The 26,863-nt window shown below is 41.9% G+C and overlaps 1 protein-coding gene across 1 annotated transcript in view; it reads left to right on the forward strand.

The window, feature by feature from the left end:
• The first annotated feature begins 796 nt into the window (after nucleotides 1–796).
• Nucleotides 797–26,863, forward strand: part of RNF38 (ring finger protein 38) — a 127,146-nt gene continuing 101,079 nt past the window's right edge. The window contains exon 1 of the mRNA XM_032396930.1: nucleotides 797–866. The gene's annotated coding sequence lies outside the window, so the exon portion shown is untranslated. The remainder of the gene's footprint in view (nucleotides 867–26,863) is intronic.

Consider the following 26,863-nt stretch of genomic DNA (forward strand, 5'->3'; position numbering starts at 1 on the left):
GCCAAAAGAGGGAGCGAGGGAGGGAAAGGAGACTGGCTATACTGTGGGGAAGAGAAGGAGGGAGGCCGAGGGGGCACGAGCCGTGCAGTGGGAGGCCGGCGGGCGGGCGCGCCGGCGAGCTGCAGCTACCCAGGCCGAGCCCCTGGCAAACTCGCGGGCGCAAACACTGGCGCGGGAGGAAGCCGCGCAGCTGAGCCCCAGGCGCAGCCGGGCCTGGGTGGCGCGGGGCCCGGCCTGGGAGGCCCGAGTCTGTGCCCAGGAGGCGGACCGGGGGCGGAGCCGCCCCCGGAGCTGGGCTCTCCCGCGGGCGGCCCTTAGTCTCCCCGCCTCGGCGAGCGGCCGCGGCTGAGGATGCCCTACGGCGCCGCCTGTCCAGCTCCGGAGCCGCGGCTGAGGAGCCGGCCCCCCATTGGCGGCGGCGGCGCGGCGTCTCCGCCCCCTCCGCGTTCCCGCCCCCTCCGCCGCCGCCGCCGCCGCTTCCCGGCTCCGCCTCCTCCCCCTCCGGGAGCCGCCTCCGTCGCCGCCACCGCCGCTGCTGCCGCCGGCCCGGGCCCAGCCAGCGCCCGCCCGCCGGAGTCGAGTCGCAGTCGGAGCCGCTGCCCGCGGCCCCGCCATGAGCGGAAGCGCCGCCGCCGCGGTCGCCGCCGCCGCCGCCTCAGCAGCTGCGGCCGCCGCGCACTTCCAGCCTCAGTCGTCGTCTCCCAGGCCGGGCGCCGCCGAGCTCGGGCCCCTGCGCCGCCCGCGCCCCCCGCCGCCGCCGCCCCGGCCCGAGCCCGCCGCTGCCGGCCGCCTCAGCCCTTCGGGCCACGGGCCTCTCCGGGCGGGCGCCCAGGGTGGCGGCGCCTGCGGCCGAGCGCCGGGAGCAGGTACGGGGTCCGGGAACGGGCCGGGCGGGGAGGGGCGTGGGTTGGTTTCGGGGGTGGGGGGCCGAAAGGCGTGCGGTCCAGCAGTCCGGCCCCGCGGAGGGGGTGGAGCGTTGTCCGGGTCAGCTTTGTCCGGCCCCGGAGCCCCCGTGAGCCCTGAGTCCCCGTCGCGCCGAGCGGCTCACAAAGCGTTTTCCCACCCGGTGGGTAGCCCCCTCCCCTAGGGTGGGCAGGGCAGGACCTCTCTAGGTCTCCGCTTGGCGGAGGAGGAAACCAAGGCGTACAGGGGGAAGTGACTTGCCCAAGGTCACGTAGCCGGTGAGAGTCGTAGCCTGGCTGGGACCCAGGGCCACCCTGGGCCGGCGCGGGCCCGGAGCAGGGGGGCTGGGAGGAGGAAGAGCCCCTAGACCCCCGGACCCGGGAGACATTGATCCGGAGGAGGGGGCGCTAGGCCCTGCTCTCAGACACGCCCACCCAACGCTTTTTAGGTGGGCTTAGGAAATAGGATGTCTTGCGGTGCGGGACGGAGGAGAAGGGGCCGCTTTGGGGGCTTGGTGGTACCGTGGGGAGCCGATTTGGGGAGCCTCAGGGGGAGAGAGTTGTGTGTGGGGTGTACTCTCTGGGAGAGGGCTTTCTTGAGTGAATGGGGCAGAGCTTCGGAAACTTCTCATCGTGGGGACCGTTTGGTCTCTGCCAGGCCACCTTGCCCACCATTGCCCGGACTAAACCAATCCAGCTGAAATTAATAGGAGGGAGGCCTTCCGCTTTTGTGGAGACACCCATAAGGTGTCGATTTTCGTGAAGTGGTCCAAGTTTCGTTCGTGCCCCCAACAGGAGTGCGTTTAAGGCCCTAGTAAAAGCATTTCTGCTATAGAAGGCCGAATGAGTTTTTTTCCAGGTGGTCTGGATCTGTCACCCATGGAGAACCCCTAGAGAACAGCTATCCCAAGCGTGAAGGGGGAAGGAAGCGGGGAGGATTGAGACAAGTCACCCGCCTGTCTCGCATGTTAGGCAGGGCCATATACTGTATGGGACTCCCATATTTCTTTAGGGTGGGTGATTTTGACTGTGGACGCATCTTGGGAGGAGGAGAGCACTTGGAGTTCTAGAGAGAGCGAGCGAGAGAGCGAGCAATGAAGAGGGTCCTGTGGCGCTGGAAAATAGAAGCTGTAGAAAGGGGGAAAAGAAGATATTTAGTCATTGTGGGGGAAGGGAGATGAAAGGGTCGCTGGAGGGAAGGGGGCAATGTCTAGTCCTGAGAAAAGTTGGGATTTTTTCAAAGAGGGAGTCAAGCAAGGGTGATGAGTTTGAAAGGAGTCTGTTAGAGGTGGATGGTATCTTACAAGGATGAGTAATAGGTATTGGTCTGCAACAATTACTTCCTTTTCTTCGAGTAAAGACAGTTACACTTTTATATAAATGTTTTAGCCTTCGCATTCCCCACCCCCCATTCTCTCTCCTGTTCTAAGGCTGCTGGCCCACAGTATTGTCTTGGAAGTAAGGCTTGACAAAAGAGGGAAGGGGAAGACTAATTAGCAAATGCATTAATTAGGGCCCTTTGTCCGAAATGATTCCTTGTTTAAGACAGCTGTTTTCTAGCTGCCCTCCTGCACTTCAGCTTTCCAGCTGTGGTGGCTGTTGGATGGGTACTGTAGAAGAACTGCCCTGATTTAGACAAGCTAGATTAGATTTTTCTTGAAAAACTGAGAAACACCTCTATTTGACAAATATGTATAAAAGCATGAAAATTTACTGGTCAAAGATTTTAATCAGGGAAATGCAAAGGGAAACAACAGTGAGGTGCCATTTCACGCCCATCAGATTGGCAAAATTTAAATGCTGTGATAACCAAGTGTTAGTGAACTTAAGGGGAAATCAACGTTTATTTCCTGCTAGTGGAAATGTAAATGGATATAACCACCTTGGAGAGTAGCGTAGTGATGTCTTATTGGAGAGCTAATATACCTACTTACCCAAAATGTCCGTTTCTGGCTCTAAGAAATCTTAGTACCTGGTGTCCAAGAAAAGAAGTGTGAAAGAAGTATAAGCATGCTCATTGCAGCTTAAATGGCCACCAGCAAGGGAAATGCATAAATTGTTAGATAGTCCCACACAATTGAGTCTTACAGCACTGAAAAATAAACTATAGCCACATGCGTTAAAATGATTGAATCTCACAAACATAATATGGGGTGGGGGAACAGGTTATAGAATTCTTACAAAATGTTTCCACTTGTATAAAATCTGAAAACATGCAAAATAATATTGTTTGTGGCTATGTACATATATAGTAATAGTATAAAAACATGCATGGGAACAACTAACACCAAATTCAGAGTAGAGATTATCTCTGGGAACAGAAGATGAGGGATGGGATTGGACAGGGGTACGCCGAGGGCTTTAATAATATCTAATATTCCATTACTAAGGAATCTGAATCAGATAATTGCAAATTAGGATTTGCTTATTTTGGGTGTATGGTCAGAGATATTCAATATCTTATTTTAAATATTTTTCAGATGTTTGAAATATTTCTCACATGCAAGAAATTTTCTTGTTTTATAGAGTGCAGTATTTTTGTCTCATAATAATGAAACTCTTTCTACAGACTCCAGTCCAGCACAGCCTGGCAGGTATGCAGGCTGGTGATCCTTTTCTCACCCCTTTCTGACCTGCAAAGCCTAGTGTATTGCATTGGATGACTTTTATTTTGGAATTGCTGATAGGCATGGAGGATTCCTCAGTCTTTCTAAACTTTCTAATGGACCTAGGTCAGCAGTTTGAGCTTTGTCGAAATATAAGTGCCCCAGGACGTTCAGACTTATCTGATGTAGGGAGGGACCCAGAAATCTGATTCTGAAAAAGTTCCCCAGTAGATTCTGATGCCCACTAAAATTTGAGAGCCACTGCCTTGGGCTCCTGACTCTGGGCTGTACTCCATCTCAGCTTTGCCCCAGGCTACCTTCTCTTGCCCTTCCTGCATGACTAGGACTAATTTGGGCCCATGTGATACTTAGCTCTTTTGTAGGGCATAAAAGAATGATAGGGTTGGAAGCTATTGAGTCTTAAGCCCTTTATAATGTGGTTGTCTAGTCCTCTTATTTTCATGCAGGTAGCTAAGGGGCCCACTGCCCACCAGGGCTATTTATCAGGTTTTACAAACTTTAACCACTTGTGTCAGAATATGGAGTTTTATAATTAGGGCAGGAGCAAAAAGGGCTAACAGAAGGAAAACCAAATTTGGAGAAAGGAAACCCCCAGCAGTAAATGTATGTGATCGTGCCTTTTCCACAGATGATAGTGATTGTTTTAGTGCTTTAGCTTATGACGTGCATTTAAATTTCAGCTATTTGAGCCTACAGTCAAAGATTAGGGTCTCAGATAACAACTGATTATCCCCCTCAAGATGGAAGAATTTCCTTTCTCCCAAATTTGCTAGTTTTACTTCTCTGCCAGACCCTTTTTTCTCTAGTCCTAATATGTTTAGGAATGAATTTATATTCACAAATGTGAGGATTTCCCGTAATGAAATTTGTGAAATGCCTTTTTTGTCTTCGGGAAGGTTCTTCTTTCTGGACACCCACTTTGGAAGTGCAGTGCTCCTCCAGGTGTCCTTTTGCAGGGTTGCTGTGTTAGGTTGTATAGATTGTGCCCAACACGAGGTCACCTGTTTTGTGTGGGGAGTGGGAGTGGAAATTCATTTGTGCTCCACTTACCAATTGAGCATTTTGTAGGGGTGCCTGGGTGGCTCAGTCGGTTGAGCATCTGACTTTTGGTTTCTGCTCAGGTTGTGATTTCAGCGTTGTGAGATCGATCCCCGCATCAGTCTCCACACTCTGTGTAGAGTCTGCTTAAGATTCTCTCTCCCTCTCCCTCTGCCCCCTCCAACCCTGTGCTCACTCTCTCTCCCTCCCTCTCTCTCTCAAATGAATAAATCTTAAAAAAAAAAAAAAAAAAGTGTGTTTCTTGTGGAAATGTGTCCCTTCAGAGAGGGGGCACACCCTTTCCTAATTCTCATTGAGTGCCTCATGCACTAGCATGGCCTTGCAACTTTGGAAGGCTCCGAGGCAGCCTTGTTGCTCCGTGTGTAACTAACTGTGCCATCCATAGTTACGGACTCTGTGAAGAGGGCAGGTCAGTTTCGGGCCTTGAGTTTGGAGAATTTTCTCCACCTCAACTTTTCAGTGGAAGGAACCTACCCCTGGCTTTTCATCACCATGCTCAGTTGAACCGAGATTTCAGCTTAAAATTGTAAAATTTGTTTAGGAGCTGGAGAAATATGCACAATTTTGAAAATACCATTATTTATGAAAAGATGGAATGAGGGAAATATTAAAAAGACAAAGCATCTGGTAATTGAAGAAGATAAAGTAGTTTCTTCTTGGATATTTGCTCTTGCAATCTTGCAGTGCTTACTTTGAGGGGGAAATACAATGTTGTTTTTCTCTTCCTATTCCCCCTACACTAGCATTCCTGAATTTCTTAAGACCTGAGGCTTTTTAGCCAATTTTGAAAATATTTACCCATTTGTATTTTCCATTAAGTGGTTGTTTACGCTTCCTGCTGTTTTATTTTTTCTTGGAGGGAGGGGTAGTGCTGAACCAAGGACAAGACTGGACTTCCTACTGCTTTTGCAAATAATGGCAGTGTGTTTTTCAGAACAGTTGTCATGGAAGAGTGCTGTTCTGCGGGCTCAGGGGAGAGGTACATTTGAAGTGGTTTCTGTTGTCTTTATTATTATTATTTTTAAACATGATCCAGGGTGTTGGTTACAGAGTTCCATTGTGCTTTTGCTGCTGTCTTGAAGGAGTTTTGTTTTTTTCTTTGAAGAAAATGTATTTAAAACTAAAAATGTTTAACAAAAATAGTCTTATGCCCACACGAGGAAAATAAACAGTTCTCACCTATGGGCCTTACCCAAAACAGTTTGAATTTTCTTTCCAGTTCTGTTTAAATGGATATTAGTGCTATTTTAGGATGGCTTAGAACAGTTAACTGGAGTGATGTTGGGCAGGTGGAGGAGAATGATGGGATTATACTGGAGTTTATCAGTGGTTCCCCCCAGTCTCGATATGGAAAACTGTCACTGTATTGTCTGCTTTTGTGATAAAGTATGTGTAGAAATAAGGGAGAGATTGTGAGTTTTGGTATATGTAATAATTTGATCCTTTTGAAGGAAAAAGCAGAGGGAAGAAGTGGTAAGAGGAAGAAACACATACATGGAAAAGAGAGTAGCAAGCAAATAGTAATGCCATTTTGTAGTGCTTTTGGGATGTTCTTTGAGTTGAAAGTTACCTGTCTGTATCCGTTCTGCTTCACCTTTGATTTCAGTGTCTGAAAATGGTGCTTACTGATCTTCAGTTGAAACCTGTTTTATTGTCATGGAGCTGGAAAGTGAGCAGTTTTGAAGACTAGGCTGAGGTGGGAGGCTAGTCTAAAAGTAAAAACAAGTATCCATTTTGTAATTGCTTTTGTAAATAAATAGGAGTTGAGACTCTCATAATTAACCAAAGTATTTTTCATTTGGCTTTTAGGCTGTCTTATTTAATAATTGTTTTAATACATTTGTCTTCCTACGTAGATTTTTGTTGCTGCCTCAGTACATATTTGAGCATCTGTTGGGTGCCATAATCCCAGTACTAATCACTAGTACATGGGGGTGATAGCCTTCATTGTCAGAGACTTCATTACCTGAGTTGCTGAGAACGGCACTGAAGACTGCGCTTCAGCTTGTGCTTTCTTTTCTCCCTTTTATCATGCTTCCTTCTTCTCCCTGGTCTTTTGGGCTTGGTGGTGGTCTATCCATCTGTCGGGATCTCCCCACATGTGAGGGGTGCAGAGGCTTTACAGGGCCTTTTGACTGGGCACCCTTAAGTAAAACCCCTCGAACAGTGTTGAGCTAGACTTGAGGGCCATCATAGCGGCTCCAGCTCCTCTTCCTTCTCTGCTGCCTGGGTTGCCACCACCCACCCTTTGCTGTGGAGCCTGGAAGGCGCCCCCCTCACCCCCAGTTATACAAAGAGGCTTTGTGCTCTGAGGATGTTCTAAAGGCGGGATCACTGTAATTATAATTCCCCAAGCACAACCAAGTAATGGGGGCAGGCAGGGTAAAGATGGTATCCAAGTTCTTGTTGGTAGGGAGAAGTCAGGGGGGGATTAAAAATCATCTGGAGACAGTACCAAAATGGATAATGGAGTGTTGTTGGGAATGCTGATGGGAATGTGTTTAATTGAATACATTTCAGATTTTTAAATTCTAATACTTGCAAGATACTTGAAGCTTTAAAAAGCATAAGACAGCCTGAACTTTTTTTTTAGGTGTTTTTTTTTTTAGGACTAAAATTATAACAGAAAATTACTTTAGAAGAAGGTGAGTAGAAATCTCAGCCTACTTTGCTTTGTGTTTGTGTTGCCAGAATGATTGATTGCTCAAGAAAGCCAAATACATATCTTACTTACTATCCAGGGGGTGCTCTTACTAATCCAGCTTTTTTTATTTCTAAAAGTAAGCTCTGACATTTTTGGGAAGCTGATTTTCTCCTACCACCACAAGAAGAAAATCAGTGTGGGGATATATGCTTAATAAACTCTTTTTTTTTTTTTTTTTAAGATTTTATTTATTTATTTGACAGAGAGAGACAAAGCAAGAGAAGGAACACAAGCAGGGGGAGTGGGAGAGGGAGAAGCAGGCTTCCCGCTGAGCAGGGAACTAGACGCGGGGCTCAATCCCAGAATCCTGGGATCATGACCCGAGCGGAAGGCAGACGCCTAACGACTGAGCCACCCAGGCACCCCTATATACTTAATAAACTCTTATATCAACCATCCTATGTCATGGTGTGCTTCCAAGCTCTATTGGTAATCTCCTAGTGAAAACTTTTTTCTTACTATGTTAACTATTAGTATATTGCTCTGATGAGTGTCTCAAACAAACTTTTTTGTTTTTTTTTTTTAAAGAGAAGTGCACCAAACAATTGACTGCAGAGGTTATCTTTAGACTTTAGGATAGTGGACTCAAGTCGTCTTTTATGCAAGGTGAGGGGAAAAGATCCTTTTTGTTCTTAAGATTAGCACTGACATCTGTGGTGAGTGAAGCAGTCAGGGAGAGTGTGTGTTCTATATGGAAACCTATAGGTACTGTAGGCTTGACCTTCATCTGATTACTTGTTGGAGTCAGGTCAAGAGTTGGACCTTTATTTTTACTGTCTAGAGTGATTTTTGTCCTGTTGGAGGAAATCTCCCTTTTTTTTTTTATTGACAAAAGTGTGTGATGTGATGATTTGATATATGAATGCATTTTGAAATGATTACCACAATCAGGTTTATTAATACATCCATCACATCATATAGTTACCTTTTTTTTTTTATGAGAATGTTTCAGATCTCTCTTAGGAAATTTCAAGAATATAATACAGTGTTATTAACTATAGTCACCATGCTGTACATTAGATTCTCAGAACTTACAATTGAAGGCTTGTGCCTTTGACCAACATCTCCCTATTTTCCCTACTTCCCAGACCCTGCTAACCACCATTCTGCTCTTTTTCTATGAGTTTGACTTTTTAAATTAAAAACAATTTTTTTTTTTTTTTTTTTTTTTTAGTTTCCACATATAAGTGAGATAGTACCGTATTTGTCTTTCTCTGGCTTATTTCACTTACCATTATGTCCTCCAGGTTCATCCATGTTGTTGCGAATGGCAGGCTTTCCTTCTTTCTAATGGCTGAATAATATTCTGTTGTACATATATGCCAAATCTTCCTTCATCCATTCATTTGTTGGACACTTAGGTCCTATCCTAGCTGTCGTGAATAACACTGCAAGGGACGTGGGAGTGCAGATAGCTTGAAGAAATCTACCTTAAATTAATCTTCACATAAGACTACAGGGTAGTCTATTACAAAGATATTGCCCATATAATTCTTGGAAAAGACTACCAATTTGACAGCTAAATTTTATGAGATTTAAAATTAGGATCCATTTTATCTGCTTTCAATGAAAAGTGAGGTTGATCTCTCCCTCCCCACCCCCAGTGTTTTAGGCAATTATATTGCTCAGCAGTGACATTATTTTAGCTTAATTATAAACTGTTATTTGGCTACTTCATTTGCTTCATTTATAATATATATTTCCTTTGGGTAGTAACCTCTGCTTACTTCACTGCTCTCTGATGGCCACTGATAAAACATTTATTGAATGCTTACTGTGTACCAGGCACAGTGAGGATTTCAGATACAATTCAGATAGGCAACAGTTGAGTGATAGATTCTGACAGTATGTTAGCAGAACAAATGCATTTTGGGGTATGCTAACCCTTAATAAAAGGGGAGAGAACATCAAAATTGCATTAATAATAGTGATATATAACCATGGTAATTAATGTTGCTAAAGCACAGATCTAACCAGACCAAAAATTTACGTGGTTGCCTCCTAAGTAAAAGAAATATGTTTTCATCTGGCATTCAAGACCAGCATAATTATTTCAATCTCTACTATTTTTCCTCATGAATATTATTCTCCAGGGAAATAGTTGTCTATATGTGTATCACTTTTTGACCTGTTTCTTTGATTCTTCAGCTTGGAATGCCTTCAGTTTTTCCAAATCCTACTTATTTTTTAATATCTAGGTGGTAGTCATCATTTATTGTGTGCAAAGCTCTGTTCTAAGTGCTTTACCTGGATTAATTCATTTAATTTGTGCTACGGTCCTTTAAGGTTGATGCTATTATTATCCTTATTGTGCAGATGAAGAAACTGGAACACAGGTTAAATAACTTGCTAGAGATGATGCAGCTATTAAGAGTGTTATCTGGGATATGAACTCAAGCTGTCTAGTTCCAGAGTCTATATTTTTAGCCATCATGCTTTACTGCATCTCATTTTTTTTTTTTAAAGCAAACTTAACAGTTAGTTTTGGTAATAAGAGGTTGAATGTAAGCAAAGGTGATCACTGCTTTAGCCACTGAAAAGAATTTGCAATCTTTAGTTTTTACCTTTGCTCCTGAGAAATATACTCTTTTTTAAGTTCTGAATTATTGCATTTGGATTATTTAATTGATTTTTCAAAGTCATTCATTACTTTTTTACATAAGGAGTAGGAGTGCCTGCATTGGGGTGGGTGGGTTCACATTAGAATAGGCATATTTAAATAGCTTCTTAGAAAATCTCCCATGTTCTATGATCCTGAACATTAGGGTCTTAACTGAGTGCTTTTTGAGCACTTAAGCGGATAAAAAATTCTCAAGGAAATATTTGGCCCTACTCAGAGGAACTTCTGAATCTCACCTTTTTGTGGATATGGGTACCTTCCCCCCAAATATCATCGCAAGAATAGATGTTAGACTTCTTTTTAGCCTTTTTTTTTTCTTTTTAGCCTTCTTAATTTCCATAATAAGTTGATTTGTCACAAGCTAAAGCATAAACATCTATTCAGGAGCTAAAATATGAACATTTCAGGTATTAGTTGGAGATGCTTATGTGTTGGGTTGACGCTGTCTGAGACAGTGGATTATTTGAGGAAGATAATGTGGCATTGTGGTTACCAAGTGAACTACTTCAAAATTGGTTGGAATGCTTGTTAAAAATTCTCTGTCTTTAGGTGGCCTAGAGTTGGAATCTGAGATTGAGTAAATTTTCTTATAAACAGTTATAGATGATGTTTCTAATATTATTTCATTTATGCTCTAGGCTTAATAGGCATTGGTGGGCCATCAATTTAGAAAATGTGCTGTGGGAAAATGAGTTTCTAAGGTCAAAACCAAGTACAGTACTTACAGACTTTCGGAACATGGCCTGTTTTTTTAGCGGAGCACTGCCAACAGTCTTTTTCTCCTACTTTGCTTTTGGATCCCTAGAAAGGAAGAAGGAATTCTTTGCTTTTCAAATTACTAAACGATATGGAATTAATTCATCAGAGGAAGATATTCTTTCTATTCAGACAGGATAAAGACTGGTTAATCCAGATAATTGAGGAATTTCCACTCATTTACTTGTTTGGGTTTCTTTAAGACGCTTAGCTTCAGAACACATCAAGAGTTATGGGGGCACCTGGGTGGCTCAGTTGTTAAACGTCTGCTTTCAGCTCAGGTCATGATCCTAGGGTCCTGGGATCGAGTCTTGCATTGGGCTCCCTGCTCTGCGGGAAGCCTGCTTCTCCCTCTCCCACTCCCCCTGCTTGTATTCCCTCTCTCGCTGTGTCTCTCTCTCTCTGTCAAATAAATAAATAAATAAAATCTTAAAAAAAAAAAAAGTTATGTTTGGGGCTCTAATGGAAGACATTATTGTTGACTATGTTTGCTATATGTCAAGAATGAACCATGAACTCTTGTGATCTAATTATCCAATGTTTCTTTTTAAAAGTTGTGCATTATTGTTGAAAACAGAAATTAATTCTATGATATTTTTGAGCTTTAAATAAAAGCTACCATTGTGTGCAAAAAAAAACAAAAAACAAAACCAAAAAACCAACAAAGGCAACAAGTCAAAAGATCTCCCTTAAAATGAGTTTGTGTACAACTCATGATGTTATTAATTTCTGTGTTAAGGTCAAAACAAAAGTCAGAATTTGACTCTAGAATGTTTAGAGTCTGTACATACTTTGAATCTAACTTTTGGTAGGACAAAATATTCTAAAAAAATGAACTCTTTTTCAACTGACATAAGTGATTTTAATTTAACATAAATGGTTTTGTGGGGTGGGGATAGAAATCAAACTAGTTTTGCCATACCAAAATCTTTCTCTAGCACATTGGAGATGTAAATATGTTTCCTTTTGAAGTACAATTGTTTGATAGAATAGTTATGTTATTTTTCCTGGTGCTATGTAGTTAAAACCCCAGGGCCTAAATTTATTTTATTTAATTTTTATTTTTTGTTTTTAAAGATTTTATTTATTTATTTGACAGAGAGACAGTGAGAGAGGGAACACAAGCAGGGGGAGTGGGAGAGGAGAAGCAGGCTTCCCGCGGAGCAGGGAGCCCGATGTGGGGCTCGATCCCAGGACCCTGGGATCATGACCTGAGCCGAAGGCAGACGCTTAACGACTGAGCTACCCAGGCGCCCCTATTTTTTTATTCTTTTTTAAGATTTTATTTATTTATTTGAGAGAGACAGAGACAGAGCTAGCACAAGAAAGGGGAGGGGCAGAGGAAGAAGCTGACTCCCAGCTGAGCAGGGATCCTGATGTGGGGCTCATTCCCAGGACCCTGAGATCATGACCAGAGCCACCCAGGCGCCCCCCTAAATTTATTTTAAAGTTTGATTAAAACTTTGTTTCTATGGAAGAAAAGTTACCAAATTGAAAAGGGGCTTTGGAGGGACACCTGAGTGGCTCAGTCCGTTAATCATCTGCCTTTGGCTCAGGTCATGGTCCCAGGGTCCAGGGATCGAGTCCGGCATCCGGCTCCTTGCTCAGCAGGGAGCCTGCTTCTCCCTTTCCCTCTGCTGCTCCCCCTGCTTGTGCTCACTCTCTGGCTCTCTCTCTCAAATAAATAAATGAAATCTAAAAAAAAAAAAAAAAGAAGAGGGGCTTTAGAAATTTTGATTCCAAATTGAAAAGGAGCTTTAGAAATTTTGATTCCAAGATTGCTTTTAAGGAGGGAGAGGCAAGTCAAATGGGATATGGGCCCCACAGAATTGTCTGTGCTACTTCCTGGGTCGGGAAAGCTCAGAGAGGGGGGCTGTGTTGCAGTAGGGCAGGGCGTAAACCTGGTAGGAACTAGAAGTGAAACTGGAAGTGCCTTTAAAAAAAAAAAAAGGCAGATTGTTGTATTAGACTGAGTCAGGCTGGATTGAGCAGTGAGACTGTTCTCAAGCACAAATGTGTATGTAGTACCCCTGGCAGATTTCCTGATTAAGTCAACATGTTTGCAGTTGATTCAGGGCAGACCTTAGACTCAAGGGAGGAAAAAGAGAGAAGAGCAAAGGGAGAGGCTGAGGCGGGGGCCTTAAGGTGCAGGTTCTGAAAGAAAATTTCTTGGAAAAAAGGAAGAAAGAAACGGAGAAAAAGAAAGAGAAAAAAAGATTTCTGAGCCTTTGAGAGAGACAGCAGGAAGTTAAAGATGGAATTCTGGGGACACTTTCCTCTCCCCACAAGCTGTATGGAAGTGGTGGATGAGTAGACTTACAGATGTTGGCAAAGGTATCCTTGTTAGAACAGAAAGGATCTATCACTGTGGTTTGTTTTAAAACGATAGATCTCACTACAAAGGTTAGCCAGTCTTATGTAATTTTATTACGCCTAGGGTTAAAATTGAAAGTCACTTATTTTAAAAGGAAAATGAGAACTTACAATTGACTTACAGTTGACAATTAAGAGCATCACATTTCCATGGTGGTTTAATGGTGGTTACGTGCTATCCGTCACGCACAAAAGTTGACAATGCCAACATGCTCTGTCTAACTAGGGCATGCACTGCTAATGTTTTGCCCACAGGAATGATAGGTTCAAATTCAAAGAGATTAGATACCATTGCACTTTCTGCTGGCCTCTCCCCTTCCCATCCCCAGAACCATTCATAGATGCTCTGTGTGTGGATGCCAGTGTGTAATATGGATTGGGATTGGGTTTATGGCTCTGAGGTAGACCAGCACCTCTCACACTTTATTTATGCATCATCTGGGAATCTTGTTAAAATGCAGATGTCTAGCAAAGGCACAGATGATAGTGGAATAGTTTAGAGTAGCCAGGAGGTGGAGTAGTGGCTCTTAAACTTGAGCCTGTATGATAGGCATCTGTAGGGCTGGTTAAAAGCAAGACTACTTGGCCCCACCTTCCTGAGCTTTTGATCACCGCACTAGGGTGGGGCCTGATATTTTGCATTTTATTTATTTTATTTATTTTTTAAAGATTTTATTTATTTATTTGACAGAGAGAGAGACAACAAGAGAAGGAACACAAGCAGGGGGAGTGGGAGAGGGAGAAGCAGGCTTCCCACCGAGCAGGGAGTCCGATGCGGGACTCGATCCCAGGACCCTGGGATCATGACCTGAGCCAAAGGCAGACGCTTAACGACTGAGCCACCCAGGCACCCCGATATTTTGCATTTTAAACAAATTTCTAGGTGATGCTAATGCAGCTGGGGGAGTATATTTTGAGATCCCCTGAAGTAGAATATAAATAATATTGAGGAGAATCAAACCATCTGTCTTGGCTTCTTGAGCATTATTTTGTAACTGAAAACAGTGAAGAAAAGTTTGCTGAAAGTAATAATACTGTTCATGGTGAAATAGGTGATGAGAATGAAGGAGTGCGCTTCTGATGACCACCACCGGGTGTTGTAGGAAGTGTCGAACCACTATATCATATACCTGAAACAAATATTACACTGTATGTTAACTAACTGGAATTTAAATAAAACTTAGAAAAAATACTGTCCATGTTAGGCAAATAACACCTCATTAAACAATTCTGTGTTTTATTGTGGTGAGTATGTGTCTCTGTCTAGAAAACATCCACAATAGACCCCACCAAACGGATGGTAAGAAAGATGATTACTTCTGGAGAAGGATCCAGCATTATGGAGGGTGGGATTTTAGCTTTCTTTGAAGGTTTTAATTTTTACTAAAGAGATTGTACTTCTATTTATGTAATTAATTTTATAAAAAGGGATAAGAAAACTGGGCCAGATAGCCTCCCATTTACTTCTCCAGATCTGTCCTCCACCCTGTTCCACCTGGCTCTCTGCCGCAGGGAAAGAGCTCCCAGATCCTCTGGCTTCTTCTTGGTTTCAGCCTTAGGAGATTTGAAGGGAAGGAGAATGAAGTCAATATTTATCCCTTCTGCTCTCGTGGAAGTCTGCATTTTATTACCTGGGTTCTGGGAATCTCTGTCTCCTGTCTTTTTTGGGTGCCAGAGCAATAATTGTTCTGCTCTTGCTAGTCCTGGTTCCTCTTCTACCCCCTGTGATTTCTGTAGGCCTCACCTAATTTAGTAATTATTCCTTTTACAAGTAGACCCCTTTCAGATTATTCTAATTTGAGTTTGTTATCTCTTCGCTGTTGGAAGCCTGACTGATGGACCCTCAGAGTCCTGTTCCTCTCTTTACTCTATTTTCCCGTTTATTTAACATCCACCCCATCCCAATCCTCTCTGCTATAATCCCAGGGGTAGTGACAGTACTATTTTGGTAGGTGTAACCTTCCAGACATTTTATATGGCTCTAAATTAATATACATATTTAACATAAAAGGAATCATATTGTATTTCCTATTGAATAAATTATTTTTACATCATACTATATTGTGACCATCTTTTTTTTTTTTTTTTTAAGATTTATTTAGGGTAGCCTGGGTGGCTCAGATGGTTAAGCGTCTACCTTCGGCTCAGGTCATGGTCCCAGGGTCCTTTTTTTTTTTTTTTTTTTTTTTTAAAGATTTTATTTATTTGACAGAGACCCAGCGAGAGAGGGAACACAAGCAGGACCCTGGGACCATGACCTGAGCAGAAGGCAGACGCTTAACGACTGAGCCACCCAGGCGCCCCCCAGGGTCCTTTTTGATCGAGCCCTTCATGGAGCTCCCTGCTCAGCCAGGAGCCTGCTTCTCCCTCTCCTTCTACTGCTCCCCCTGCTTGTGCTCTCTCACTCTCTCTGTCAAATAAATAAATAAAATCTTTAAAAAAATTATTTATTTTAGAAAGAGTGCAGGGGGGAGGGGCAGAGGGAGAGGGAGAATCTCAAGCTAAGCTTGGAACCGACGTGGGGCTCCTATCACAGCCCTGAGATCATGACCTGAGCCGAAATCAAGAGTTGGACGCTTAACTGACTGAGCCACCCAGGCACCCCACATTGTGACCATCTTTCTACATCAGTATAATTTACTTCATTCTTTTTTTTTTTTTTAAGATTTTATTTATTTATTTGAGAGAGAGAGAGCACGAGAGGGGGGAGGGTCAGAGGGAAAGCAGACTCCCTGCTGAGCAGGGAGCCCGATGTGGGACTTGATCCAGGGGCTCCAGGATCATGACCTGAGCCGAAGGCAGTCGCTTAACCAACTGAGCCACCCAGGCGCCCCAGTTTATCTCATTCTTAATAGCTGTACACGATTCCGTTGTATTTGATATGTATATAACAAAGTTTAAACAGTTCCTTATATATTTAACATGATAGTTTTATTTATTTACTTATTTATTTTTTAGGATTTTATTTGAGAGAGAGAGAGCACAAGCAGGGGGAGTGGCAGGCAGAGGGAGAAGCAGACTCCCCGATGAGCAGGGAGCCTGAGGGGCTCCATCCCAGGACCCTAAGATCATGACCTGAGCTGAAGGCAGATGCTTTCACCTAGGCGCCCCTTAACATGATAGTTTTAATCATATACTGAATTTCCATTAATACTTGATCTGTTTCTGCATTCTGTTCTATTCATCTGTCTCTATTCTGGCACCAGTATTACACATTTTACTTATTGTGGTTTTATACAGCTAAATTCTTGGTAGGGCATATCCTTATAGTTATTTTTATTTTGGAGAACAGTTTTGGCTTTCATCACATACTTTTTTCCCCTTCCAGATACAGTTTTTAAAAGTGTTTGTCAGGATTCCCTCAAATCCCATTGATACCCTGATTGGAAATGTATTCGTGAAGTTTAGTAGTTTAATTCACATTTGTCAATGTATTTCACATTCTTTTTGCTTTTGACAGTGGGGCATTTTCATCATACTTCTTGAGTTTTGCTGTTAGGAAAAGCTGTTGAGTTTTGTGTATTTATTTTAAAACCTTCCTATTTTCTAAGCTCTTGTAGTTGTTTTAGTAATTTTTCACAGGTTTTTCTTGGGTATTCCAATTGGACAACTTTATTATTGGTAGAGATTGCTAATTTAGACTCCTTTTCAGCTTTTCCTCTTTTTTTTTTTCCTTCTTGTTTGATTACCAGCAGGAAAAATGCCATCTGCTTGACTTTAACGAGGCTGCCTCAGGTGTGCTTCACTGCTTATCGTCGGGCTGACTGTGGGCCTGAAACCTAAAAAGTTAAAGGCGTATTTTTATTTATTTAGTGTTTTTCTCAGAAAGGATAAATTTGTCAGATGCTTTTCAACTCAGTTATCTACCCCTTGGAGATTGTTTCTTTCAACCTATTTATATGCTGAATTACATTAATTAATTTTCATTATGGAATTATCTCTAAATTTCTGGAGTAAATCTCATAGTACTAGATTGATTTGTTCGTATTTAGGGCTTTGGAATATATTCAGAAGGGGGAAGGCCTGTAATTTTCCTTCCTTGTGCCATCCTTGACATCAGGACTTTGGTAGCATGGAAAAATGGTGTTTTCGGTTGAAGGAGCAATAACCATTTCTATTTTGTTTTTTAGTTTATTCCACTCAGTTTTCTTATTTTTTGTGTGTATGGGGCAAGGTGGGAGGCAAGTATTCAGTTTTGGTGAATTAGATATATTTTGTAGAAAATTAAATTCCTTTTCCAGCTTTAAAAAAAAAGTATGAGTTCATTATGTTCTTTTACTTTTTAAAATTTCCTCTGTAAATATGCTTTTGTCACCTTTCTTAATCTTAAGTTGTATTTTATTCTTTTTGATTAGATTAAAATATGTCTATTCATCTGTAAAATAGGTATGAAAATGAAGCAATCAAATGATGGTCATTATTTTTTTTTTTAACTTAGAGAGGGAGGGGGAGGGGCAGCGGGAGAGGGAAAGAGAATCTTAAGCAGGCTCAACGCTCGCACAGAGCCCACTCTGGGCTGGATCTCACAACCCTGAGATCATGACCCGATCCCAAATCAAGAGTCTCCCAAATCAAGAGTCGGATACTTAACCGACTAAGCCACCCAGGCGCCCCTGATGGTTGTTATTTTTAAAAGAATGATTGTCTTTTATTATTATTTGTATTTTTTGAATTTATTGTTTCTGTGTTTTTGTATACTGATTCAGGAATTTCTTTTTTTAAAGATTTTATTTACTTATTTGAGAGAGAGAGAGTGCGCGTGCGCACGAGTGGAAGGGTGGGGCAGAGGAAGAGGGAGAAGCAGACTCCCTGGTGAGCAGGGAGCCCAACGTGGGGCTTGATCCCAGGCCCCTGAGATCATGACCTGAGCCAGAGGCAGACGCTTAACCGACTGAGCCACCCAGGCACCCCTGATTCAGGAATTTCTGTTCTCATCTTTATTAAAATCTTTCTGTATGCCTTAAAAGTTCTTTAAAAATGTTTGTTTATTGTCTTCCGATTACAAAAATGCACATGGCAAAAAATTCAAACATTGCAGAAATATGTATCAGAGAAAATAAAAAGTCTCTTTGAATTCTTGAGAGATCAGTGAGAACAAGTTGGTGTATATATACTTAAGTGCTTTTGTTTTTATTATGCACATACATGTTATAAAAAGTGGGACCATAATATATATTATTTTGTAACTTGCTTTTTTTCAACTTTATATCTTGGATCTCTTTCCAAGTTAGAATTTATAGATCTAGTTTTTCTTTATTAAAACCTTTATTTGACAGACAATAGAGATAGTAACATTCACATCTTCTGAGTTTGCAGCTCAGTGAATCATCACAAAGTGAACACACTTGTGTAACCAATAGTCCGGTCAAGAAATAAAATATGACAAGTACCCCCAGAAACTTCCCATTGTGCCTCCCTATCTCATTCTTTTAAAAAATTTAACAGCTTTATTAAGATATAACTCACATATCATACAATTCATCCATATGAAGTATAAAATTCAACACGTTTGGTGTTTTGGTATATTCACAATTGTGCAGCTGTCACCACTATCTAATTCTAGAATCTTTTCATCACCCCAGAAAGAAACCCTGTACCCACTGGCAATCGCTCTCCATTTCCTCCTACCCCAGTGGTAGGCAACAACTAATCTAATTTCTGTCTCTATAGATTTTTCCATTCTGGACCTTTTTTTTTTTTTTTAAGATTTTATTTATTTATTTGAGAGAGAGAGAATGAGAGAGAAAGAACACATGAGAGGGGATAGGGTCAGAGGGCGAAGCAGACTCCCTGCCGAGCAGGGAGCCTGATGCGGGATTCGATCCAGGGACTCCAGGATCATGACCTGAGCCGAAGGCAGTCGCTTAACCAACTGAGCCACCCAGGCACCCTCCATTCTGGACCTTTTATGTAAGTGGAATCATACAACATTTGGTCTTTTATGACTGGCTTCTTTCTCTTAGCATAATGTTTTCGGGTCATCCATGTTGTAATGTATGTCAGTGTTTCATTCCTTTTTATGGCCAAATAATCATTGTATGAGTATACTGCATATTATTTATCCATTAATCAATTAGTGGACATTTAGGTTGCACCACTTTTGGACTATTATGAATAATGCTGCTATGAACATTTGTGTACTAGATTTTGTGTGGACATATGTTTACATTTCTCTTAGACACACACGCACGCACGCACGCACCCTAAGAATGGAATTGCTGGGTCTAGTAACTCTGTGTTTAACGTTTTGAGGAACTGCCACACTTTTCCAAGTTGGTTGCACAGTTTCATTTTTCATTTCCACCAGCAGTGTATGAGAGTCCTAAATTCTTCACATTCCCATCAACACTTATTATTTCCTATCTTCTTGATTATAGACATTCTACTGGGGGTGCATTGGTAGTTCATTGTGGTTTTGCTTTGCATTTCCCTAATGGCTGATGTTACTGAGCATTTTTTCATGTGTTATTGGTCCATGTAGATTTTGAAAAGGTTTTTAAATTTTCCCTAATAGAGGCAAAGCTAAATAGTATCTTTTGTGTCTTTATAATTTTTAGACAAGCATCTAAAATTTCAGTACATCTATGCTTCTCTACTCTCTTTACTTTTTTTTCTGTAGATATAATCTAGCATTTATGTTATTTTTATATATTACATATTTTGAGAATGATTTTTAAAAATGTTTTATGCACTTATATAGTGAGATTTACAACAGTTATTTAGATTTATCTGTATTTTAACTTGTTTGTTGTTGCCTTCCATTCTTAGCTATACAATAAATGTAAATAATTTCATTTGTTGCGTGAGTTCTGCAGTTTCCAGGATCTGTGTTTCCACATTTTTTCTATAGTATATGAGTAGAGATCTGATTAATAAACCTGATTGAGACATTTCAAAGGTATGGTTAAGGTCTGCATTTCATTGACAGAATCCAGAACTTTGTTTCTCTTAACCGATCAGGAGTTTCAAGGTAGTATTTTTCAGTTAGTTACCCTTCTGGGAAGAACAGCCTGAGGTTGGGAGTTTGTAGGAAAAATGGTGTGGTCTGTTTCTTGGTGATCAGAGAGATGACTAGGGAAGCTAGATGGACAGAGTGGAGTGCATAGTTCTATTATTTGGAAGGATCACCTGGGCCTGGAGTATCATGCCTACTGCCTTTGTTCAAATATAATATGTACATATCTTCATATTTGTGTAATTTATGAGTACCACTACTTTTTCTATGACCCCTTTGAGTAATTACAAATAGTTTTTGTACAGTGTACTTTGCTTTACCCAAAAGGTAAACAGTTCATGTTGAAATCTGAATGGAGAAACTTCTTGAGGAATCTACAGGATATGGGCCACAGGATGATATTAATGTGAATTTTCCGAGGCCTAGGGGCTAGTATTAAATTTCACGGTCCCAGAAGCGGCTTTTCCCTTGTGTCTACAGGTGATCAGACTCACACTGTCTCTAAAACAGAAGACTTGTATCCAAACTGAGAGTACCAGTTTATAATGTGAAATGGCCTTTCCAATGACTTAAATACAACAAATAAATATGAGTGTCTGCTTTGTACCAGGCGTACTTACTGCTGGGTAGGCAGTAGCGAACATAAACAGGTAAAACCTCTGCTCTTATGGAGGTTATATTCTCGTGATGTGAGACAGACTATAACTAATAAATATATAACCTGTCATAAAGATGGCACATACTAAGACGATAAATAGAGTAGGGTAAGGAAAGATAAGTGAAGTGTGAAGGGAGTGGGTGCTACTTAAATCTCTTGGCCAAAGATGACCTCTTTCGTGTGGTGATACCAGCTGAGACCGAAAGGAAGTGAGGAGTCAAACTCTGCAAGTGCAGAAGGCCTGAGGCAGGAGTGTGCTTGCTCTATTCAGGGAGCAGGAGGGAATTCTGAGTGGCTAGAGAGGAGGAGCAGAGTGGCACGAAGTAGGATGGTGAGCTTCACCATTATAAGGACTTTTGTTCTGAGATGAGATTACTGAGCAAAAGAGTGATGATATGATGTAACTTCCCTTTTAGCAGCATCACTGTGGCTGCCGAGCTGAGAATGGGCTGTAGGGGAGGGGAAGGGTTGGAGTAGGAAAAGTGGTTAGGCAGTTTGGGTGGAGCAGGAGATGAAGTGATTCACTGGCTTCTTGGTTACAGCCGGGATGTGTGGGCTAAGTCCGAAACAGGCTGCTTGGTGTACAGTCCATCACCCATCAGCCCTCGTCAGCTTGACCCTTTCTTCTGCTTCCTTAAACTGCTCTCGCCAAAATCATTAATGATGGTGAGTTGCAAACCAGTGGACACTCAGGCCACATCTCACTGCACATCTGAGCAGAATCCTCCATAAAACTGACTTTTTTTTCCCCAAGATTTTATTTATTTATTTGAGAGAGAGCAAGAGTGAGAAGGGGGAGGGTGGGCAGAGGGAGAAGCAGACTCCCCACTGAGCAGGGAGCTAGACTCAGGGCTCAATCCCAGGACCCCAGGATCATGACCTGAGCTAAAGGCAGATGCTTAACTGATTAAGCCACCCAGACATCCATATAGAATTGATTCTTTCTTGAATCCCTGTGTCTTGGCTTCTGTAACCTTGCACTGTTGATTTTCCTCTCACCTTTATGTGTATTTTTTGTTGTTGTTAGCTCCTTACCCCCAATAACTACAGGAGTGAGTAGCTCACGGCTTGGCCTTGTACCCTTTTTTTTTTTCCCGTGTTCTCTTTCTTGATCTTATTTGTTCCCAAGGATTTAAATATCATTTATATTCTGAGAATTCCCAGATTTACATTTCATAGGGAGCTCATATTTTATATGTCAATAACTAAAATTATTACCCAGCCAAAACTGGGGGGACCTGCCTTTCCACCCCCACAGTTCTTTTTTCTTTTCCCTGTGCTACCCCTTTTTAAAAATTTAAATTCAGTTAATTAACATATAGTGTATTATTAGTTTCAGAGGTAGAGTTCAGTGATTCATCACTCTTATATAATACCCAGTGCTCATTACATCACGTGCCCTCCTTAATGTCCATCACCCAGTTACCCTACCCCCTGACCCCGTCCCCTCCAACAACCCTTGGTTGATTTCCTATGTTTTTATTTATTTATTTATTTATTTGACAGAGACAACGAGAGAGGGAACACAAGCAGGGGAGTGGGAGAAGCAAGCTTCCCGTGGAGCAGGGAGCCCGATGTAGGGCTCCATCCCAGGACCCTGGGATCATGACCTGAGCCGAAGGCAGACGCTTAACGACTGAGCCACCCAGGCGCCCTCCTATGATTTTTTTTAAAAGATTTTAGTTTTATTTATTTGACACAGAGAGAGAGAGAGCACAAGCAGAGGGAGCTGCAGGCAGAGGGAGAGGGAGAAGCAGGCTCCCCGCTGAGCAGGGAGTCCAACGTGGGCTCCATCTCAGGACCCTGGGATCATGACCTGAACTGAAGGCAGATGCTTAACTGACTGAGCCACCCAGGCTCCCTTATGATTTTCTTTTTTAAAGATTTTATTTATTTATTAGAGCGAGAGCAGAGTGAGAGAGAGAGAGAGCATGAGTTGGGTGAGGGGCAGAGGCAGAGGGAGAGGGAGAAGCAGACTCCCCGCCGAGCAGGGAGCCCAATTTTGGGGGCTCAATCCCAGGACCCAGGGATCAGGACCTGAGCCCAAGGCAGCCGCTTAACAGACTGAGCCACCCAGGCGTCCCAAGATTTCTTTTTTTGATGGCTGAGTAGTATTCCATTGTATATCTATACCACATCTTCTTTATCCATTCATCTGTCGATGGACATCTGGGCTCTTTTCTATAGTTTGGCTATTGTGGACATTGCTGCTATAAACATTGGGGTGCAGGTGCCCCTTTGAATCACTACATTTGTATCTTTGGGGTAAATACCCAGTAGTGCAATTGCTGGGTTGTAGGGTAGCTCTATTTTCAACTTTTTGAGGAACCTCCATACTGTTTTCCAGAGTGGCTGCACCAGCTTGCATTCCCACCAACAGTGTAGGAGGGTTCCCCTTTCTCCGCATCCTCGCCAACATCTGTCATTTCCTGACTTGTTAATTTTAGCCATTCTGACTGGTGTGAGGTGGTATTTTATTGTGGTTGTGATTTGTATTTCCCTGATGCTGAGTGATGTTGAGTGCTTTTTCATGTGTCTTTTGGCCATTTGGATGTCTTCTTTGGAGGAATGTCTGTTCATGTCTTCTTGATTGGATTATTTGTTCCTTGGGTGTTGAGTTTGATGAGTTCTTTAGAGATTTTGGATACTAGCCCTTTATCTGATATATCATTTGCAAATATCTTCTCCCATTCTGTTGGTTGTCTTTTGTTTTTGTTGACTTTCCTTTGCTGTGCAAAAGCTTTTTATCCTGATGAAGTCCCAATAGTTCATTTTTGCCTTTGTTTCCCTTGCCTTTGGAGACCTGTCTAGCAAGAAGTTGCTTCGGCCAAGGTCGAAGAGGTTGCTGCCTGTGTTCCCCTCAAGGATTTTGATAGATTCCTGTCTCACATTTAGGTCTTTCATCCATTTTGAGTCTATTTTTGTGTGTGGTATAAGGAAATGGTCCAGTTTCGTTCTTCTGCATGTGGCTGTCCAGTTTTCCTAATGCCATTTGTTGAAGAGACTGTCTTTTTTCTGTTGGATGTTCTTTCCTGCTTTGTCAAAGATTAGTTGACCATAGAGTTGAGGGTCCATTTCTGGGTTCTCTATTCTGTTCCATTGATCTATGTGTCTTTTTGTGCCAGTACCATACTGTCTTAATGATGACAGCTTTGTAATAGAGCTTGAAGTCTGGAATTGTGATGCCACCAGCGTTGCTTTTCTTTTTCAACATTCCTCTGGCTATTTGGTGTCTTTTCTGGTTCCAAACGAATTTTAGGATTATTTGTTCCAGCTCTGTGAAAAAAGTTGATGGTATTTTGATAGGGATTGCATTAAATGTGCAGATTGCTCTAGGTAGCATTGACATCTTCACAATATTTGTTCTTCCAATCCATGAGCATGGAACGTTTTTCCATTTCTTTGTGTCTTCCTCAATTTCTTTCATGAGTCTTCTGTAGTTTTCTGGGTACAGATTCTTTGCCTCTTCGGTTAGGTTTATTCCTAGATATCTTATGGTTTTTGGTGCAATTGTAAAAAGGATTGACTCCTTAATTTCTTCTGTCTCATTGTTAGTGTATAGAAATGCAACTGATCTCTGCACATTGATTTTATATCCTGCCCCTTGGTTGAATTCCTGTATGAATTCTAACAATTTTCACCCCCACAGTTTTTTTCATCAATAGTGGCACCATCAGTTGCTTAAACTGGGAACCTAGGAGTTATTTTTGGCCATTTGTTTTACTCTCATGCCCCTCCCCCACATCCTTCACCAAGTCCTTTTCAACTTATCTCCAAAATGTTTTTTTTTTTTAAGATTTTATTTATTTGACAGAGAGAGAGAGAGCACAAGCTGGGGAAGCAGTAGGGAGAGGGAGAAGCAGGCTCCCCACTGAGCAGGGAGCCGGATCCGGGACTCGATCCCAGGACCCTGGGATCATGACCTGAGCCGAAGGCAGATGCTTAACTAACTGAGCCACCCAGGTGTCCCTCTCCTAATGAACTTTGATATGTCATCCTAATGTACCTCTTTGTGACCAGGGATTTGGTATTGGGAAAAATCGAGGGAATGAAGGAGACTAGGGTTCCCCTGTCCTGCTCCCCTCCCCCCCACACCTACTTTAAGTTTTCTTCCCTACTAGATTGCAAGCAGCATGAGGAGGTAAATCTGTCTCTGTTGTTCACCATCATGATGTACCCAGTGCTTCTGTAGTGCCTGGCCCTTAGTAGCTGCTCAGTACACATGCACAGAATGGAAGTGGAGCAAAAGCAAATTCTCATCTTGTGAGAATATCATCTAAGTGATGGGAGGGGGGAATTGATGAAAAATTTTCCTCTCAGCAGTAGATGCCTCTAGTATCCAGAATATTTGTGTGCTCCCCCTTGCTCCCTGCGACTGTCTCTCCTCTGGGTAGAGCTAGACGTGACCAGAGTTTGGTCTCAGAACCTGTTTCTTATTGCTAATTGCCACCTTTAGGTGGCCCTTTGTTTCTCTGTATGTGCACATGTCACTGATGAAACTGGTTGCTTCTCTCCGTCCATTAAGTGCTCCTGGGCCTAGTAAAAGCCCGTTTCATACACACTGTGTTTTGATTTGTTTCACTTTCCCTGTTCTTGTGGTGGTGGGGGTGTTTTGGGGCAGGCACACTTGGACATACACATACTTTATTGTTACTGCATTTACTCCAAAATGTATGTGTATATAATAGTTTCATTAAACCAGTGTAGATAAAAGTTCTTTTTGTTCTTGCCTCTGAATTTCCTGTTTGCTTGCCTAAATTTTGGATTAGTTTTAGTTTCTTTTTTATTATGGTTACTTAGAGGTAAACCATCAGTTTTGCAAACTGAGAACAGTTTATTTGTGTAATACTCTCCATTACCTTCTTTGCTAGACATCCTTACGGAGTTCTGAGGAAGGTGTGTGGGTAATTAACTCTTTGTGCTTATATCAAACAATTATGCTGTACTTATAAATGGGAGATTCGGAATTTCTAGTATATTTATTGGTCATTACTATTTTTATTTTTTATTTATTTATTTTTTATTTTTTAAAGATTTTATTTTTTTTTAATTTGAGAGAGAGAGTGAGAGAGAGAGAGCACAAGAGGGGGTAGGGTCAGAGGGAGGAGCAGACTCACTGCTGAGCAGGGAGCCCGATGTGGGACTCGATCCCGGGACTCCGGGATCATGACCGGAGCCGAAGGCAGTCGCTTAACCAACTGAGCCACCCAGGCGCCCGGTCATTACTATTTTTAATCCTCAGCATTGCCTTCTAGGCAGTTGTTCATCATCTTCAGAAACCATAAGAAAAAAGTTTTTTAATTATATTTGTTTTCTCTAATTGGAGGCACTGATTTTGGCCTTGAGTATAGTTTTCACATATTAAGAGACATGGTTTTGGTGAAAGGATTTAAGCCTCTGACTTTTAAATTAAAAAAACAAACAAACACTTTTTTTTTTTTTTTGCATTAAGTTAAAAAATTTTCCCCTAAAGTTTTAGATAGCACTATCCTAAAAATACATAGGTATAAAACAGCATTTGTGCTGATGTTACCAATTACAATGGAGAATCTTGTGTTCAAGTATTTCCTGATTAAATAATCCTTCATTTTCTTTTGGAGGAACACTGCAATTAGTTAAAAACTCATTCTTAGCTTTGTACATGGTGGTAGAAGATAAATATGAAGAAAAAAAAAATTTTTTTTTTTTTTTTTTAAAGATTTTATTTATTTATTCATGAGAGACAGAGAGAGAGACAGAGGCAGAGGGAGAAGCAGGCTCCCCGTGGAGCAGGGAGCCCGATGCGGGACTCAATCCCAGGACCCTGGGATCATGACCTGAGCTGAAGGCAGACGCTTAACCGACTGAGCCACCCAGGTGTCCCGAAGATAAAAAATTTTTTAAATCCACAAACCTCTAAAGTGAACAACTAATAGTATTTAGTGGTAGTGGAAGGAAGAAGTATTTCTCTGTAAGCTGTGTACAGTGTTTAGGGTTAATATTTTATGTGGTCTGTATGTGACAGAGTATGGAGTAAGTTCTGTTTCTCTCTCTTGCTCTCTTTCATGTATCCAGGGTGTTAAATGTGAAGGAATTCTTCAGTGTCAAAACACTAAGGGGATTTGTAATCAAAGCTTATAAAGCCATGATAATGGATTTATTCTCAAAATATTAAATACCCAACAAAACGAGGGCAATACTGTATTCCTGATTTTGACAGAGAGGTTTTC

The sequence above is a fragment of the Phoca vitulina genome, unplaced genomic scaffold, assembly GCF_004348235.1.
Source record: "Phoca vitulina isolate PV1807 unplaced genomic scaffold, GSC_HSeal_1.0 scaffold94, whole genome shotgun sequence".
Classification (NCBI taxonomy): Eukaryota; Metazoa; Chordata; class Mammalia; order Carnivora; family Phocidae; genus Phoca; species Phoca vitulina.